The sequence below is a fragment of the Gracilinanus agilis genome, chromosome 1, assembly GCF_016433145.1.
Source record: "Gracilinanus agilis isolate LMUSP501 chromosome 1, AgileGrace, whole genome shotgun sequence".
In the NCBI taxonomy this organism is placed as follows: Eukaryota; Metazoa; Chordata; class Mammalia; order Didelphimorphia; family Didelphidae; genus Gracilinanus; species Gracilinanus agilis.
The window spans coordinates 404,031,472-404,051,995 of record NC_058130.1 but is presented as its reverse complement, the minus strand read 5'-3'; positions in this window follow the sequence as shown (position 1 = coordinate 404,051,995).

Below are 20,524 nucleotides of genomic sequence, written 5' to 3'. Positions count from 1 at the left end.
AAACTTCAAATCCATGGAACAAATGGGCTTCCTTTATGGGAAAGTTAAACATATTTATTCCTGACAGCAAATGAATTATAAGGAAATAGGGTTCTATGTGGTTTGTTTTATATTCTTTATCTCTCTGCGTCTCTCTCTCTCTGTATATCTCTCAATTTTGTGATATGCAGAAATGGGCAGCCATTTTTGGTAGGTACAAAATAGCAGTTTGCCACTTTGGAACACAGAACCTGGCAAAGCACCCCAGGGCATGTGCCAAGGTGACAGTTAAGGACAGGGTATAAATTGGGGTCCACAAACCCCTGAACTTCACTTCTTTCTCTCATCTTTTTGGGTTAGAGTGGTGGCAAACTGGGCCCCTGGAGGTTTGGGGAGATTGGATTAGGCAGGAAGGTAGGGACAACCTTCATTGTTGGCCAAATCGATACCTTATTGGCATAGCCAACAACCTTAAATCAAGCAAGAGAGTGAATAGCTACCTTCAAGAAAACAACAGCATCTGACCCAGGGGCTCAGCAACAAACAACAACAGAGTTGGGGAGAGACCCGCAAGGTCTTCCCATACTCTGCACCTTAGGGAACAACTTGTGTTTCAATATTTATTTAATCTTATTACTTAGGCAAGATTATTTAGGGTTCCATCACTCTTTTTCCTTCTCCCTCTTACCTACCCTCTGTTTGATATCAATAAATCCAGGTTGATCCTAGAGCCTAAATATTCTTTGAAAACCAACTTCTTACCTTAGTGACAGTAACTAGTTTCAAGCAATCAGATCTGGGTAATATATCTAACTGGCTATAGTCATTTCCTAGCCAGTGGTAATCCTTTGCTTCAACCTAAGGTTTCAGGAACTTGCATCTCTACTTCCTGGTTACTCCTACCAACTGCCTGGCTGGTTTGGTTTCTAAGGCTTGTGGTTTAGCAAAGAATCTTGAGTCTTAAAGGAGGCTTAGCCCAGCTGGCGTGGGAACAAATCCTATACTCACATCTAGCTGTGGCTAGGGTCTCTCTCTCCCTGTTGAGCAACCATCACTAGCATCTATAGCCCCCTTACTACTCATAACAATTTGTTGTTATTGAGGTGTTTTAGTACCAACTTTTCATGACCCCATTTGGAGTTTTCTTGGCAAAGATCCTGGAACAGTTTGTCAGTTCCTTCTCTAGCTAATTTTATAGATGAGGAAACTGAGGCCAACAAGGTTAAGTGACTTGTACAGAGTCACACAGATAGTGTCTGGAGTCAGATTTGAACTCAGGGAGATGAATCTTCCTGATTCTAGCCCTGGGCAGAGCTCTGTGCCAGGTGCTGGGAAAGATACAAAGTTTCGACGAGATCTAGGCTCTGCCCTCATGGCACTTATAGTCCCCTGGCTAGATGTCAGGAAGTAGAGTCAGTGATTCTCAAACCTTTTGGAGTTGCTGTTCCTTTTTTCTTCAAAAAAAGTATATACTGGGGGCAGCTGGGTAGCTCAGTGGATTGAGAGTCAAGCCTAGAGACCAGAGGTCCTAGGTTCAAATCTGACCTCAGACACTTCCCAGCTGTGTGACCCTGGGCAAGTCACTTGACCCCCATTGCCCACCCTTACCACTCTTCCACCTAGGAGCCAATACTCAGAAGGTGAAGGTTAAAAAAAAAAGTATATGCGGGTAGATACCCATAAATATGTACATATATAACTAAAGCAAATTTAATCTTGCTTCACCCCCTCCCCCTTTCTCTCTCTTTTTCTCCTGTTCTTTATCTATCTCTAATCCCCCTACCTTCCAAGTGATTGTTTGGCATTCAGTTTACAAAGAGAACTCATCGCCATCTGGAGATGCTGGATTAACCTGACTGACATATGCTAAGGTACACAGGATAGAAAGATGTTGGGCAAAGGGACTAATTTGTTAATTTAATTAAATCTCAAGTAACTGAAAACCCAGCAGGGTCTCTGCGAAGCCTATTAACTGCTCTGAGTGCTATTAACCTCTGGGGTTGGGCTCCACAGAGCAACCAATCTCTCTCGGTGCCCTAAATTGGACTTCTAAACATTATGGGAATATGGTCTCAATGTCGCCAGGTCCCTTTTGCTACCTGACTATTGGTGCCCATTTCTATCTGAAGAGGATTGGTGTCCTGGCTTCCCTCCACACGGTACTAGCAATTTTGGGAAAGGTCCTAGGCTGTAGGTCTAAGTCTTAGAATAGAGGCCATGTATAGTAGTGAAGGGACAGTACTGAGTGGTTCAATTGGTTAGAATCTAGTCCAGTGACTACAAGGTCATGGGTTTGAGTTTTTTCTCTGTGCCATTCCCATTGGCTACCCCCCAATAATCTCAAGCAGGAGTTTTCATAAAACAGGGGAATCATGGGAAGGGAAATGGAACAGAAAGGACCATTTATTATTCAACAGATATGTAGTGATACCTAATATGTACAAATCCCTGAATTAGGCACTAGGAAGGATATTTATTAAGCTATGGTTTCTGTTCTCCAAGAGGGCAAAAGAGACATGTGCAGAAAGCAAGAAGGGTGTATGTGTGTATGTATATATATATATATACACCTTTCATGGAAAGATGTGAGCTGGGGCTTGAAGGCTGAGAATTCAATAGCTAGAAAGAAAGGAAAGAATATACTAGATGGATTGAGTAGCACAAGTAAAGGTTTGGAAATGAGAATGCATTCAAGGTTCAAAAAATGAAAAGGTCCAATATGGGTTAGTAGAATCAGGTTGGACTCACATATGAGCCACTCATAGAAAGTTGGTTGGTTGTTGTCCTTCAAACTCAAAGAAGGCCAAAATGACATCACTATGTTGGGGTCAGTGTTCAGTGTGTCTGAATGTGATTGATCGGACCAAAGACATGCTTGGGAGGTTATACCACAGGTCTGGTAGAAATAGCCTGTATGAACATTTGGGATGGAAATTTCTCTAAATCTGCCCATCTTACATTTCTTTTGAGCTACTGCAATTCTGCTTTGCTCATAGAGTACAATACCTTTTTTGATATGGGCATGCCATGTAAGACAGTCCTATGCCAAGGTCTCCCATATCTCACAATCAATACTAAAGTTCTTCAGAGAGATCTTGAGAATGTCCTTGTATCTCTTCTTCTGAGCTCTGTGTGAGCATCTGCCTTGTGTGAGCTCTCTATAAAATAGTCTTTTAGGCAAACTAACATTTGGTATTCAAACAATATGGCCAACCCATTGGAATTGCACTCTTTGCAGTAGAGTCTGAATACTTGGCAGTTCAGTTCTAGAAAGGACTTCAGTATCCAGTACCAATAATACTTCATAAGAAGCAAGCCACCCCTTATATTTCCTGTGACTTCCAATACTGCCTTGAGTGGAGTTCCATTTGGAGTCTATCAAGGTTCATTTTCATGCTGCCCTCCATGCTCTTCTGTCAGTGCCATGTTGCTTGCCTCCTGCTGATCTCCCACATTCCCAGTAGACTTTGGTAAATGTTCCTCATTGGTGCTCCCATCCATTGCCCTTTATCCTTCTGCTGATTCTTGCCTCTAAGTTATGCTTTGATGCATTTTGCATCGAAGTTCAACTCTTCAGCATATGATTTTCATCTCTTTTCCTCAGGAATCTAGTGTTTAGGGAACAAATTCTGAGGGTTTTGGGTTTTGAAATGCATCAAAGAACCTCATATTTCTATGCTTCTCAAGATTCTTTTGTAAGTAGTCTTCACAGGCCAAGTTTCACCCAATGGGCGTTTTGAGGGTTAGAGAATTCCTCTTTCTTATACCATACAAATGAGTCTGCCTTGAAGATGAGTTAAGAAGACCTAGGTTTGAGTTTAATATTTACTAGCAATGCAATTCTGGGCATGCTGTTTAATCTCCGTGACCCTCAAGTTTGTCATCTGTAAAAAAGGAATATTTGTAGTCTCTGACTCACAAGGTTGTTGGAGGTTCAATGACAGGACTACAGAAATATTAGCTATCATTATTATGTCTCCAGTCCCATATAGGTTCACGGAGAGTCGATTTCATTTGTCTTTTCTCTCAGCATTCAAGTTACCTTTGTTGTGCCCCTTATGTCAGCACAAATTCCCTAGGACTGAGTCTCAGAGTTTGGGAGGGTATTTTTGTTTTCCTTCTATCCATCTACCTTCCTTCCACACCCAAGATAAATGGGTTGGCTTAGTCAAATTATTCCAGGGCTGCTTTGTGAAAGGCCTCCAGAAAAGAGTGAGGAAGAGTGGAGCCAGTGTGGGTGTTTAGGGAAGAGGGAGAGAGATACTTAATTCCCTCCCCCAAGTTCCTGAACTATGTATAGTGACAGGAGTGAGGAGGGGCCACAGAAGAAGTGCTTTGCAATTGAGAAGGAAGAATGGGGATTGGAAAGAGATATTGGGTCAAAACATTCCTATCTGAGGAAAATTAGTGGCGTAAAAGATGCGTAAAGATGGGGGATGGAGGGAATGGATCAGGATATGGGAAAAGGGTTTTTTCTCAGGGTAGGGGAAGGAGATGTAAGGCTATATAACCAGCCATAGTATTGTAGGTATGTATAGGACCTATATAAATCAGATGTTTGTAACTTAGAGATGTCCTATATTGTGCTATTTCCTGTATATGTGTACATTTGTATGTTTTAGCTAGATAAGCTTCTTAAGGGCAGGAATTGAGTCTGACACTTCTTTTGTCTCCTCTAAGCACCTGGCACAGGACTGAGCCAGGAGTAGGTGTCAAATAAATCCTTACGGGATTGAAGTGAGTTAAATCCAGTCCAGGAGTGTGATCCATCATTTTCCCACCCCTGCCAATGTCAATCTCACGTGGGCTGTTTAGACAAAACAGTCAAAGGATGTAATTTTCCAGGTATCAAACTGGCTAGCTGACACCTCTAGAAATTCAGGGCGGGAGGGAAGAGAGGGTCTGGCTAAAAATCTCATTATTTTTTCAAATGCTATGAGCTTTACATAAAGAGGGACTCTGTGGCTCCCACTTCCCAACTGGCATGTGTAAGATTAGCTCACTGCCAAAGCCAGCCACAGCAGGCTGTTGGGTCTTCTCATCCTTCTCATTGCTCTCCCTCATCCATACCCTCCATAGTGGGTCCATTTGCTGGGGGAAGACACTGGCTTCATTCATAATTCCTCACTCTGACCATGAAATGCCAAGGATTTGGCAGGAAACGAAAACCTACTTTGTCAGATTCCCCAAAGATGAAAGAGAGTCTGGAACAGTTGTTTAAAACTGTAATTAGCACTCACCAGGCATTGGAGACAACATCTCAGATCTTAATTCCTTAGATCTCATAAGAACCAGAGCAACAGATTTCCTGGTCTAGTAGCTGCTGGAAGGGATGACAACATCCCTGCCCTGGGAAGTACAGAGGGGTTCAAAGAGAGGTTACTGCTATCCCCACTCTGCTTGCTCCCTTTTCTAATTCTCCCCCAAAACTTTGCTTTGTGGGGAGCCAATTTCTCTCCTGATTCAGCTGAGGCAGAGCCCTGGACATTAAGGAAACTCCCTGGTATATCCTCATTCCCCCACTATCCCACAGCACACTTCGTAGTTTTCCTTCTTTTCAGATTTGTTATTGCTAGATCAACATCTCCCTATATCTGAGAAGTCAGATCAACATGATAGCAGATATTTATTTACTGAACATCTACTTGAGGGCCAAGACCTGTGTGAGGTCCTTGTCTTCAGAGGGATTAGGCATTCTTCAGTTTAGCTGGATGAGCAATATAGATATAGCTAAGACCCTTCAGAAAGTTCAGATGAAAAAGAGAAAGAGAACAGCTAACATTTATATTATTTTTTGGTCCTTGTAACTATCATAGGAAGTATACGTCCATATTATCCTCTTTTTACAGATGTGGAAACTGAGACTTAGAGAAATTAAGTGACTTTCCCAGTGACACACAGCTAATGAGTTTCTCAGTCAAGATTCTAGTTCTGGCCTTCATGATGCCAAGTCCAATGCTTTCTTCACGACGTCACAGTACCATACTTCAGCAGAGAGTGCCATAGTCAGGGAAGACTTCACAGAAGAGACAGATCTTGAAGGATGGTTAGCATTTGAAGAGAAGGAGAAAAGAAAAAAGGATATTTTAGGTGGGACAAATGGCAGAAGTGATGGTTTAGATTGGGCATTTTGTTGGCAGGGAGCATGAGGGGTGTAGTCCATATGGAGTATACCGTGGAGTCAAGGAGAAGGAAAAAATTGGAAAAGTGGAATCTTAGAGATCTAGGCTCCAGGATAGAACATGTTTTGTTCAGTTCTTTTTCAAATCCTGCTCCACTATCCTGTCTCGACTCAGGGCTGCACCATTTCCTAGCCTCAGGTCTTACTTCTTTCCTCATGACATGGATCATAGCCTTCCAAGTACACGCATGAATCTCATAGGATTCTCCTTATGGTCTATACCACATAGGGCTCTGGTTGCATTGAATTGTTAGTAAAGAAGAGAAAAGGAGAACTGATATAATATCCTATTTTTGTCCTTGCTGAAGAAAAGGTTTTCCCATGGGCATCTTCGTCCCTTAAATAAAGGATATTTTCCACAAGAGAGCTCCTCAGTGGCCCATTTGTCTATGGTGCCAAGTTCAAACTGGACCAGCTAGGTGGCCCAGTGGATAGAGTATGGGGTCTGCAGTCAGGAAAACTGAGCTCAAATATGATCTCAGACATTTACTAACTCTGTGACTCTGGGCAAGCCACTTAACCCTATTGGTTTCAGTCTTCTCATCTATAAAATGAACTGAGAAGGACAATGACAAACCACTGCAGTATCTTTTTGTTTTTTAATCCTTACCCTTCCATCTTAGAATCCAAACTGTGTAATGGTTCCAAGGCAGAAAAGCAGTAAGGTCTAGGAAATGGGAGTTAAGTGACTTGTCCAGGGTCACACAGCTAGGAAGTATCTGTGGCCACACTCCAGTATCTTTGTCAAGAAAATCCCTAATGAGGTCACAATGAGTTGGACATAATTGAAACGACTGAACAGCCACCACCGAACTGCTTTGTCTGACTTTCAATCGTTCCATAATCTTGTTCTCAGACTCTTTAAGTTTATTGCACTATTCTCCAGCATACACATTTTGCTCAAGTCAGGCAGGTTTCTTTACTGTCCCACAAACATGCCATGATCATTTCTTTCTCCCTGCCTTAATTTGGGCTATTACACACACTTAGAGGCGAGAAGACTCCAGAGTCACATGAGAGCTGGATTTCAATTATCTGAAAGCTATGGTTATCATGTGTAAGAGGGATTAGGTTTATTCTTTTAGGTCCCAGAGGGCAGAATTAGGAAGTTGCAAAGATGCAAATTTAGGCTTCCAAACAATTACAGCAGTCCCCAAATGGAATAAACTCCCAAGAAGGTTGTTGATTTCCTCAGTAGACATCTCTAGAAGGTGGTTTGAGAGTCAGATGAGAGCTCTTTGCGACAGAACGTAGCTCTGGGAAGTCTGGTGACCTAGGTCTCTTTTCTTGTGAGTTTGTCTTTTCCTCTGTATTAAAGGTGCCACTAATGAAGGTTTTTGGCTATTATTTTAAGCTCTTTCAGGCTTAGGTACCAAAGATGCCAAAGAGTTGGATAGAGATTGCAAGGATGGCTACAATCATGTTGTTGACAATTCTTTTTCTCTTTAGCCTTTCTTAGTTTTGCATGGATCGCTGGCTACTGTTCTAGCCTGTGGTCCTGGGGTGCTGACAAGTAACATTAGTGAGCCTCAGATAGAGAATCTCTCCTTTTCCTTGCTATATACCTACAAGGTCAGGTGGAGGCCATGTAAGGCCTGCTGTCATGATGTTGGGGTTGGGTTGTTTGGCTTGTGGCTAAGCAAGAGAGGCCCATAACTTGCCCATGATGGCTTTACCATGTAATAAGGAAATAGCATTTTTAAGTATAGGTAGAGAAAAGTTGTGCAAAGCAGGATAGATGAGCAGAACATTCTGGGAGCCATGGAACTCTGCAGGTGAGACTCAAGGGTCGGAGTTTGTTGGTTGCTGCCACTGGAGAGGAAGCAGGAGTTTTTGTACTCTTCAAGGACCATCCCATCTACCATGTGGCCTGGAGCTTGGTTTGCAGTTTGGAAGGTGGACTTCCATTACTGGACCAGCTCTTGGTTGGAGACCCTTTTGGATTTACTGGCTGGTTTTCATCTGGAACCTTAGGACATCTGAGATCACCATTGGAGGGACAAGGACCCAAGGAGTGAGACCCCATCCTTCTTGGATCTAGTTAGTGTTAGGGTTTTAGTGTAGTGATCCTTTTTCCTTGTTTCTGGTCCATAGTTAACCCCAGTTAAGGAATCCCTGTTTACCCATCTCCCTAACTTCTTTACTTTAATAAATTATCGTTTCCTACTTCTTGTCTGTTCTCCTTAACCCTAGAAGTACCTTAGTCAATTTATATATGGGTTTATAGTAATTCCCCAGCTGACTGGAGTCTGGCTCACAGCTTAACTGATTTAACTGCCATTCTTCCATATAGGTGTTACCCATTTCCCAAGTCCTGTGTTTGTAGGTGTAAAGGTGATTCCCCATTGGTATTTGTTCTTAGTCAGTTATCCCTTGCCTGAGCAGTCCTCCTTTCTCCCTTTCTATAAACCCCAGTGAACTCAGAGTTTAATATTACCCATAAAAACCAGCACTCTTTTTTAAAAATTATATTTTTATTTTGAATATTTTCCTATAGTTACTGGGTTTTACAGTATTCCCCTGGATTTTACATGTATCATTGATTAAGCCCTAATTCCATATTATTTATAGTTGGACTAGAGTTAACGTTTAGTGTCTACATCCCCAATCATATCCCCATCAGCCCATGTGTTCAAGCAGTTGTTTCTCTTCTGTGTTTCTCCTCCCACAGTTCTTCCTCTGAATGTGGCTAGTTTTCTTTCTCATAAGTCCCTCAGCCTTTCTCTGGATCTTTGCATTGCTGCTAGTAGAGAAGTCTGTTATGTTTGATTATACCACAGTGTATCAGCCTCTGTGTACAATGTTCTCCTAAAAACCAGCACTCTTAACCTTGAGGGCCCTGTGCTGCTGGTCCTATTATTATTTCCCAATCTACATTCTAGGGATGATGGGAATAGGCCCTGGCTGTGCTAGACTAGTGAAAGTTTTGTTTTAAGACAAAGCATATTCTCAACATACCTGGAAAGCATAGACTATATAATGGACAGATTAGGGGAAAACTATTCTATACTGAGAAATTCAGTTGATGGGAGAGGGGAATCCCTATTAGGAAACTCTTAGCAGTTTATATTAGAGTTCCTGGACATTTGAGGAGCCCCTTTCAGAATTGGGATGTAATTACTGCTAAGAGATCTCCGAGGTCAAATTTGAACTCAGATCCTAAATTTGCAGGCCTGGCACTCTCTCCCCTGTGCCACCTAACTGCCCCAATGCTATGACTCTTATGGCTTTATTGAATGGCTTGGATAAACCAGTCCTAGCCATCTTTGGCTGGGAGAAGGCAATGCTGGTGGAAGGATTTAGAAAGGTCCTGAATAGAATATTAAAGGGCTACTTGGCTGGATATTTCTTGTCTAGCAATATTATTTATCAAAGTCCGGAATGCAGAATAGTTAATCTAGGACAGCATCATCTTCTCTCCCACTTGGCTATTGATAGCAAACAAAAAGAATGGCAGTCTACACCTCTGAGATGGTGCAATTTGGCCCAATGTAATCCACTAATTGAGCTGTGTTTGGAAGGAATGAAAGTGAGAGAAGCAGGGAAGAAATTTTAGGGTTTTGGATATTCCTGAGGAAAGTCTTGCATAGTGGGCCATGCTTTAATTTGACAGAAGTCTCAGGAACACAATATATCAAAGTAGTAAAGATTCTGGGTCATAAAGTCAGTGATAACTATCCTCTTAATAAGCTCTTCTGCCCCTGCTTGTATTTTCTTAGGTGTGCCAGGGTGAGAGGTTGAAGGTCTCTAACATTCAGTAGACATGAGAATTTTATCATGCCTACTCATTTCCCTTAAGGTCCAACTCAAGTCCTTTCCTATTAACCTGATTCCTTCTTTTGTTCAGTTGTTTTCAGTTGTGTTTGACTCTTCATGACCCCATTTGGGATCTTCTTGACACACATGCTGGAGTGGTTTGCCATTTCTTTCTTCAGCTCATTTTACAGTTAGGGAAACTGAGGCCAACAGAGTTAAGTGACCTTTCCAGGGTCACACAACTAGTGTCAGAGGCCAGATTTGAGTTTAGGAAGATGAGTCTTCCTGATGCCAAGCCCAGTGCTCTAGGCACTATGGCACCACCTAGTTGCCACTTCTAATAGGACCAAAATGTTGGTTTGTTGAGATAAGATCATCAATCTAGAAGAGCCTTCAGAGGCCCTCTTCTTCAGGTCCCTTCTTTTATAGGTGAGGAAACTGAAGCTGAAGGAGTCAATGCCAGTATTATTTATATGTCAGTAGGATATTATTTGAAACTAGGGCCTCTGACCCCAAAGCCACTGCTTTTTTCCATTGTTCAATGCTGCTTCCCAATTCCTAGGCAGAGGAGGGACCAATTCTCTTCATGGGTCAGAGACATGGTCCAAGCTGGAGGAAAAGGTTGTGGCAACTAAAAAACCAGGCCTTAGAGTATTAGGCTGTCTGCAGAGTATTAGGACAGGCAGCAAGATGGGTTTGGGGCTAGAATTTTACAGGCAAGGACATCTATACAAGGTTATGAAGCTGAAATGCAAGGAGTGTCAGGAGTTGGCTTGTATTTGATAATCTAATTTCCTAATATTTCAGTCTTTATACCGAAGCCCCTTCTCAGGGGAGCTAGGTAGTACTGGAGCTGGAGTCAGGAATACCTAAGTTCAAATCCAGCCTCAGATACTTCCTAGCTGTGTGAGCCTGAGCAAGTCATTTAACCTCTGTTTGCCTTTGTTTCCTCAGTTGTAAAATGGGGATAATGACACCTACCTGTCAAGCTTCTTGTGAAGATAGAATGGGATGATATTTGCAAACCACTTGCCTGGGACAGATTGTGGTGGAAGGGGCAGATGAGAACAATTTGCTCCAACATCTATGAAAGCAGAAGAAATAGTTACTGTGGAGTGCTTAGAGTTTGGTTAGACATCAAGGATGCTAAGGTTATTCACTGCATCTCAGGCCATCACCGGTCAACCTGACTTTTGTCTTGTCACTGGACTTCAGTGACTCTGGAAGAGAGAGTGAGGTTGATGACTTTGTGCAATTCTGCCTTACTTAAGTCCAATACATGCCAGCCCTATAGTTTATGCTTAAATAAGGCATAAAGAACATCATGAGATATAAAATAGATATATTAATAATATAATAATAACAAAATAGCTATATTAAATTACAAAGTTTTCACACAAGGGCAGCTAGGTGGCTGAGTGGATTGAGAGCCAAGCCTAGAGACAGGAGGTCTTGGGTTCAAATATAACCTCAGTTACTTCCTAGCTGTGTGACCCTGGGCAAGTCACTTAACCCCCATTGCCTAGCCCTTACCACTCTTCTCCCTTGGAACCAATACACACTGATTCTAAGACAGAAGGTAAGAGTTAAAAGAAGAAACCCAATGGAACCAAGATTAGAAGGCAAACAGAAAACTGGGGGGGAAAATTTAGCAAGTGTCTCTGACAAAAGCCTTATTTCCCAAATATATAGAAAACTGAGTCAAATTCATAAGAATACAAAGCATTCCCCAATTGGGAAATGGTTGAAGGATAGTAATAGACAATTCTCAGGTGAAGAAATTAAGACTATCTTTAGTCATATGAAAAATCTTCCAAATCATTTTAATTAGGTAAATGTAAATCAAAACAACTCTGTGGTGCCACCTTATACCTATCAGAATGGCTAATATGACAAAAAAGGAAAATGATAAATGTTGGGGGGAAGAGAAAATTGGGACTCTGATACACTGTTGCTAGAACTGTGAATTGGCACAACCATTGTGGAGAACAATTTGGAACCATGGAACTATTATTTGGAACTATGCATATCCTTTGGCATAGATATACCACTACTATCCCCAAGAGAGAAAAGACAGGGGGAAAGGATTTACTTGTACAAAAATAGCAGCTCTTTATGTGGTGATAAAGAACTGGAAATTGAAGGGATGGCCATCAATTGAGGAATGGCTAAACAAGTTGTAGCATATGCTTGCAATGGAATATTATTGTGCCATAAGAAATGGAAAAAACAAGATGATCACAAAAACCTGGAAAGACATATATGAAGTTCTGCAAAGTGAAGGGATCAGAACCAGAACAAAGCTATACACAATAAGAATAATAGTGTACAATGATCAACTATTGAGGACCACTATTATCAATAGTGCAATGAGTGGATTGAGAGCCAGGCCTAGAGACAGGAGGTCTTGGGTTCAAATCCAGCCTCTGACACTTCCCAACTGTGTGACCCTGGGCAAGTCACTTACCCCCCATTGCCTAGCCCTTACCACTCTTCTGCCTTGGAGACAATACACAGTATTGACTCCAAGATGGTAGGTAAGGGTTTAAAAAAAAATAGTGCGATGATCCAGGATAACTCTAAGAAACTCATGATGAAAAAGGCTATCCATTGCCATAGAAGGAATTTGATGGAGTCTGAATGCAGAGTGAAGCATACCTTTCTTGACTTTATTTCCTCCATGAACTTTTCTCAAGTATATGCAAGATATGTCTTATTTCATAACATGACAAACATGAAAATAAGCACATGTACAGCCTACATCATATTACTCACCATCTTGGAAAAGGAGGAAGGGTAGGAGGGATGCAGAGAATATGGATCACAAAATGTCAAAAAAATTATTAAAAATTGTATTGACATATAATCTGGAAAAATAAAAAATAAAAAAAATAAAAAATTAAGAGGAAGATATATCCCATTCATACACAAGTCAAGACCACCCCATGATGTTCTTGGTCCTCTTTAAAAACAACACATTTAATGAATGTTTATTTCCTTCCTTTATGCCCCATCCTCCAGTCATCAATGACTGGCTATGGATGTGCCTTTATAATTTGGTTGCCTTCATAGGGTTATGAGCATGTACAAGACCTCAAGGGGAAAAGGAGTTGAACCAGCATTGATGAAAGGTTCTGGTTCTAGGGTGTTCACATTTTGCACTAATTCCCTTTTCTCTTCTCCATACTCTCTTGGTAACTTCCTCAGCTCTCATGGGTTTAATTATCATTTCTATGCAAATGGCTCCTAGATCTATATATCCAGCCTCAGGCTCTCCCCTGAGCTTTCCTAGCACATCACCAACTGCCTATTGAACAATTCAAATTAGATGTACCAGAGACATATCAAACCCTACATGTCCCAAACTGAACTCATTATCTTTTCCTCCCACGCCCTCCCTTCTTCCAGACTTTCGTATTTCTGTCAAAGGTACCATTATCCTTCCAAGCTCTTGGGTTTATAATCTCAGAACTATTGTCTATTCTTCACTCTCCCTCACTCCACATATTTAATCAGTTGCCAAATTTTGCTCTATCTCCATGACATCTCTCACAGTTGGCCCCTTCTCTCTATTCACACAGCTACCACTTTAGTTCAGATCCTCAGCACCCAGATGATTTTGATGGCCTCCTAATTGTTCTCCCAGCCTCAGGTCTTTTAGCACTCTAATCTGCTGTCCAAAACTGTTGCTGAATTATTTTCCTTCTGCACAGATCTGATCATGTGACTCTCCAAGTCAATGAAATTCCTGGGGACCTCTTATTGCCTCTAGGATAAAATATAAACTCCTCTGTTTAGCTTCTAAGCCCAACACAACCTGGAGCCAGCCTAGCTTTCCATCCTTATTTGAACACTGCTTGCCCTTCCTCAATGAGATTCAGCCAAACTGGGCATCACACTTGACGTTCCATCTCTTATCTTTGTGTCTTTGCAATGACTATCCCCTGTTCTTGGAATATACTCTTTCCTCATCCCCACTTCTCTTCCTTTCAAATGCAGCTGTCACCATCTTTTCCATGAAGCTTTTCTGATCCCACAGATTGCAACTGCCCTCCCTCTCGAACTGCTTTGAATATGATTTTATTTATTCAATTTGTATACATACTATACATAAATATATGTGTATACATATACCATTATAATGATTTATATGATAAAAATATGTGTATATAGATTTTTAGTATATATTGTATATATATAGTTAGTATATAATGTGTTAGTACTGTGTTACTGTAACATATATAGTATTGTGATGGTATGGATTATAGATATAGATATTGATTTAATTAGTATATATCCTTTTAGTATTGTATACATATATACATATATATATACACACATATATATATGTATATATATAAAATCACTACATCAACTTATCTATATCTACCTATTTATTTGTCAGGTGGCAGGTGATTAAGAAATGACTCCATTAAATTACAAAGTTTTCATACAAAGAAAACCAGTGCAACTGGGGTCAGCTGGGTGGCTCAGTGGATTGAGAGCCAAGCCTAGAGATAGGAGGTCCTGGGTTCAAATCTGATCTCAGACACTTCTTAGCTATGTGACCCTAAGCAAGTCACTTAACCTTCATTGCCTATCCCTTACTGTTCTTCTGTCTTGGATATTCAGTTGTCAGTTATATAACTGAGTCATCCTGTTGGCAGCAGGGTACCACCAGAGATATAGTTTCAGGGGGTTCTTTCTCTCTCTCTTTTTCTTTCTTTCTTTTTCTCTCTCTTTCTCTCCCTTCTTTCCTTTCTCTCTCTCCCTCCCTNCCTTCCTTTCTCTTGTTTTCTTCCTTCCTTCCTTCCTTTCTCTTGTTTTCTTCCTTTCTTTTTTTTAAACCCTTACCCTCAGTCTTAGAACCAATATGGTGTATTGCTTCCAAGGCAGAAGAGTGGTAAGGGCTAGGCAATGGGAGTTGAGTGACTTGCCCAGGGTCACACAGCTAGAAAGTATCTAAGGTCAAATTTGAACCCAGGACCTCCTATCTCTGGGTCTGGGTCTCAATCCACTGACCCACCCAGTTGCCCTGCTCAGGGTTCTTCCTGAACTGTCTTCCAATGATGATGGCATGCTAAACCACAGAAAAAGAGACCCTTTACCTAAAGGGTCATGAGTAAATTAGCACAGGAGTAGAAGACAAACTAGGGGTCGATATTGGAGGTGTTATGAGAAGGAAGGTCAATGGAGCCAGAAAATTTCCTTCAGGAGCAGGTTGGTGGCCTCAGCCATAGAAGTCCCTTTTGGTCGGAGCCTCTACCACCACCGAGATGGCATTGTACTTTTAGCACAAGGGTGAATCTGTCATGAGATTAAATGTGACCATCACAGGAGATGGGAGAGGTTTAGCAAAAGTTGCAGCAACCAGCTACAGCCTCTAGTAGCCAGTTAGATCCCTGGCCAGGGAAAATATAACTGAATAAAAAAAATGATTAAGTACTTACCATATAGTATTGGAGATATAAAATAAAGTTAGTAAGAAAATTCCTCTCTTCAAGGATATTGCATTCTAGTGGGGACTGGGAGAAGGTCAGGGTAGAAAGAACATAAAGGGGAATTAGAGGTGAAAATAGGAAAGGGATGCCAACTGGAGGTCAGATATAGTGGCTTGGCTTGGGGTGGCGCCAGGACATTTGAAGTATGCTGCCCTGGAACTGGATTAGATAAGGCGACAATTTACCAAGCAGAGCCCAGTACCCCAGGATTAGGATTCTGAGTTCTGGTGGAAGGAAGTCCGACTGAAGGCCACACAGATTGGGGAAGTGGTGTGTGTGTGTGTGTGTGTGTGTGTGTGTGTGTGTGTGTGTGTGTGTTCTCAGGAGTCATTAACAACCATGTGTGAAGTCTTCAACTGACCCTCATGACCCACTTTTGAACTTACAAGGCAAAAACAGAGTAGCACCTATTCAGCCTCTCGAGGATGGGCATGAGCAGAAGTGCAGAAGCCCTTGTGCAAATGGCCCTTCCCAGGTATAAGAGTCATGACTATTTATAGGATAAATAACAAATGCGATTTGGATATAGTCATCCTGAGCCTAGACCTAGCAGATTAACTTTAATAACTCAGGCAGGGGCTTACTAGGTAGATGAATCCATAGATGTTCCAAGTGTTTACCTAAAGGTGAAAAGCATGAGGGGGTTTGTAGGAAGGATGGTCCATGGGAAATCTCTTGGGATTTTGTCGTTGTTCGGTAGTTTCAGTCTTGTCTGACTCTTTGTGTCACCATTTGGGGTTTTCTTGGTAAAGAAAGCTAGAGTGGTTTGCCATTTTCTTCTTTATCTCATTTACAGATGAGGAAACTGAGGCAAACAGGGTGACTTGCCTAGGGTGACACAGCTATTCCATGTCTGAGGCCAGATTTGAACTCAGGAAAATGGGTCTTCCTGACTCCAGGCTTGATATTCTATCTGCTGTACCACATCCCTCTCTTGGGATAGAGGTCGCTAAACAGCTTATATGGGTCCAGGAACCTGAAATGTCAGCCTGGTTGAAAAAAAAAAAGAAAGAAAAAAATTTAAGTGGCTCCAGATACTATCTGGGATTAGGGCTGCCACTACTAAACACCGTCTGGCATTTTCAGCTTTCAAAATCTCAGAACAACATGCCTCACAGAGTGTATGGGTCCTTAGAGGTCTGAGATAAGGGCTCCTGCAGCTCACCAGCTCCTGAAAAAACCCTGCTGAGGGAGGGGGCTTTCAGATTGGCTGACAGCTCTGCCATTGCAGCTGTAGCTGTCTGTTGGTGGAGTCAACTGATCCCATCAGACATCCTTCCCTGGCCAGAGCTGACCCAAGGATCATAGGATCACACACTGGTGATTAGGTAAGCACTCTGGCAAGGGAGAACAATTGCTGCCTGATGATGAGCAAGTGAAGGAAAGAAGCAAGGCCAGGCTTGGAGCAGACTTTCTGTGGTGTGCCAAAAGCCAAGGGCTTAGATGAGCAGAATAACTGGGCATAGGCAGATCCAGGGTGGTTAGAAATCATGAAATTAGAAAACTGGAATGGAGGGAGTGTCAGGGAGTTGACCATTTTTCTGACTCAGTCTGATTCCTCTAAAGCTCCCGATTTGTTTTTATTGCAGCCATATTCATTCCCTATCTCTAGCTTTTGCTAAGAAAGTCAAGGTTGGGGTCTGCCAAGTCTCCCTTTTCCTTGTTAGAGCATGGACACGAACATAGTTCCTAATAAGCTCTCTCTCTCCTTTGGATTCCTGCAGCATTTAATATGGCTTCTTGGTGCTTGATCACATATTTTATATCTTCATTTTGGATCATGTCAGTCATGCTTTTTCAACAAGAACATAAGCCCCAGGAAAGCAGATGCTATAGGCTCCTTCCTGTTAGGGTAATGGATCTGGAACTGGAAGGGACCTTAGAGACCTTCAGAGATAAGCCCTTCATTTTCCAGATGTAGAGGCAGAGGCCCATAGAGGTTAAGTGACTTGCCCAAAGTCAAACAGGTAAAAATGGCAGAGCAAAAATTTGAATCTACGTGCTCTGATTCCAGTTGGAGTTCTTTCTATTGTACCATGTTACTTTCTCTTATACAACTAAATCAATTAATATGGTTTGTTCTCTTATTTCCTATAACCCTTATCCAGGGTCACACAAGTCAAATTTGAACTCAGGTCCTCTTGACTCCAGAGCTGGTGCTTATCCATCGTGCCATCTAACTGCCTCTTGACAGGCAGGTAACTTTTTCCAAGTTACCATTTATTTTTACTTTTTATATATAACATAACAATAACATAATAGTATAAATTGTAATAAACATGTAGTCAATTATAATAAGTATGCTTATCCCAGAGAAATAATTTCTCAACTTCACTGTGTCCAAAAGTCTACGTCTCATTCTCCCACCCACCACCTCTCCCCTTCCCCAAGAAGGTAGGTAATATGTTATAGGTTGTACATATATTATCACATAATACATAATTCCCCATTTGTCCTGTTGTGAAACAAGACACATTGCTTACAGTAGAGAAAAATTCACAGGGGAGATAAAGTGAAGAATAGTATGTAGTCAAGCATTGCTTAAGCACCTACTATGTGACAGAGACAGTGTTAAATGCTGTGAAGCCAAAGACAAAAGGGGAAACCGAGTTCCTGTTCCCGAGGAGTTTGCATTCTAATATGGGAGAGAAATAAGTGCATACATATCTACAAAATAGATATAGACAAAAATCTGCTGGTGAATGTTGTACAACTAGCTCTCTGAAAAATAAAGGTATGTGGGACATGCAGCTGAGTCTGCATTACTGACATTTTCTCTAGCCCTTTCTTAAATCTAGACAATCAACAAAACAATAACCAAGCCCTGATTTGTAGTGTTTGTTGTGATCTGAGGCATAAATGCTCATGCTGAACATGTAACAATTGGGTACCAGCTGGCTTCAGCACCCCACTGGATATAAGATAATAATTGGTGTGGGGCAGAAGGCACAGGCAGCTGCGAGCTCAAGAAAAGCTTCATGTAGAAGGTACTTGATGGAAAATTGGGGATTTTTAGAGGTGGAGGTGAGAATGGAGTGCATTAAGGACATGGAGACGGGAGGTAGGGCGTTGTGTGTGAGGAAAAATATTAAGGCGATAGGCCAGAATTTTTAAAAAATCACCCACCAAAGATTTCATACAGTGTTTTGAATGGTAGGTGCTTAGTACAACTGAAAAATGAATTGTCATTTGAAATCTGGCCTTAGTCACTTCCCAGCTTTGTGACCCTAGGCAAGTCACAGTTAACTTGAAAAAAAAAAAAAACAAAACACAGAACTTATTCAATAGTCAGAAAAAATAAGTCTTTAATCAGGAAAGGGACATGCCCTATATTTGGCCGCTACACAGAGCCCAGTGCCAAGAACTTTTGCCTAACCCTTACCACTCATCTGCCTTAGAACCAATACACAGTATTAATTCTAAGGTGGAAGGTAAGGGTTAAAAAAAAATTGTCATTGACACCATTTGAGATTTTCTTGGCAAAGATATTGGAGTGGTCTGCCATTTCCTTCTTTAGTTCCTTTTACAGGTGAGGAAACTGAGGCAAACATGGTAAATTGACTTGTCCAGGGTTACACAGCTATTAAAATATCAAAGGGTGTTTTTTGAACTCGTGTCTTCCTGACCCCAGGTCTGCTACTCTGTCCATTGTACTGGCATGGGCATTGTACCCCAAAAACTATTAGAAGTGTTTCAGGCAAACTATAAGCAGGGAAATTCTTTTGTACACTCCTAACCCAAAACATCTGATAACTCCTATAAGACCCTGAGAGGATTATCCTCCTCCGTGGATTATCCTTAGATGGACAGAGAGACCCACCTCCTTGATATCATCAGGTTGTATCTCAGAAGTCCATCGGTCTTCTGAACTATAAGGGCCACCCCCTGTGTCTTCAGGCTGACCCAAACTCCCCACCGAATGCCTGAGTGGTCACCACACTAGAGTCACGTACTCACAATTGTAAAGAGTATAAAAACCCCTGAACTGAAGCATTTGAGGAGCAACCCCCTAGGGTTGTTCCACTCACACGCCATAACTGGGGGAGGCAGCTTTTCCATCCACGCTGTCCCCCGCCAAGGAACAGCTCCCCAGCTCCCCATCTAGCTCTTCCACCATGCTATCCCGCTTTGCTATCCTCCTGGCCATTCTCAACATTACTTTCCAAATTAATAAATTTCTCTTTTTACTTTTAAGCTAAGTTTGGAGTCTTGCATTCTTGCAAAAGGTATCCTTCCCGAACCCAGGGGTTCACCACTGTAACCCACTACATGAGGGATTTCTGCACCCCATAACAGTACCACCTTGCTGCTCTGCATCCCTAACGCTAGGGTGACCTTAAAGACTCAGAGACTTTTGCATTTGTTACATTTTTCACTAAAAGAGAAAGATAATTCATTCCACTGTCTCTGAGACCCCAGAATGCAATGATCTCCCAGAGTCCCAGAACTTTAGGCCTGGAAGAAGAAGAGGGAGCCTCTCATTTTACCGAAGAGGAAAGGGAGGCTGCTTGCCCAAGTTTACTCAGGGAATTAGCCACAGAACCATTTCCAAGCTGGAAATGATTGATGAGGTCATTGTGCCTGAGGCCCCAGAGGACTCCCTCTTTCAGCCTCTGACACATCCACTTCCTGCCACCTCCCTTTGCCAAAGGCAGGAACCCCTCAGGCCCTTCTTCTCCACCTCGGTTTTTCCCTGGCTTCAGCAGGGGCCCTCCCTGCTCCTGGCCCCTCACAGGTCAGGGAAACAATGACCTCCTTGTCAGGGAGGAAATAAAGTCATTGGTCAGGCCCAGTGTGTGGGCTTTGTAAACGTGTTTGAAGATCCTATCCCTAAAGCTCCCACATGCTGACAGGGAGGAGGAAGCCCGAGAACCAGGCAAATGTGAACAAAGGAAGAGTTGAGAAAGGAAGGAAGGACCCAAGGGCCACCGTGAGGCGAGATTCAGAGCTGCCTGGCCGACCTGGAAGAAATCACTTTGTCCTTCTAGACCTCAGTTTCCCCGCTCTGTAAAATAAGGTCTTTGAACTTATGTCCTATATCCCTTTCAACATCAAACTCTATACATTATGGATGGGGAGGGGAGGGGAGGGGAGGGGAGGGGAGAGA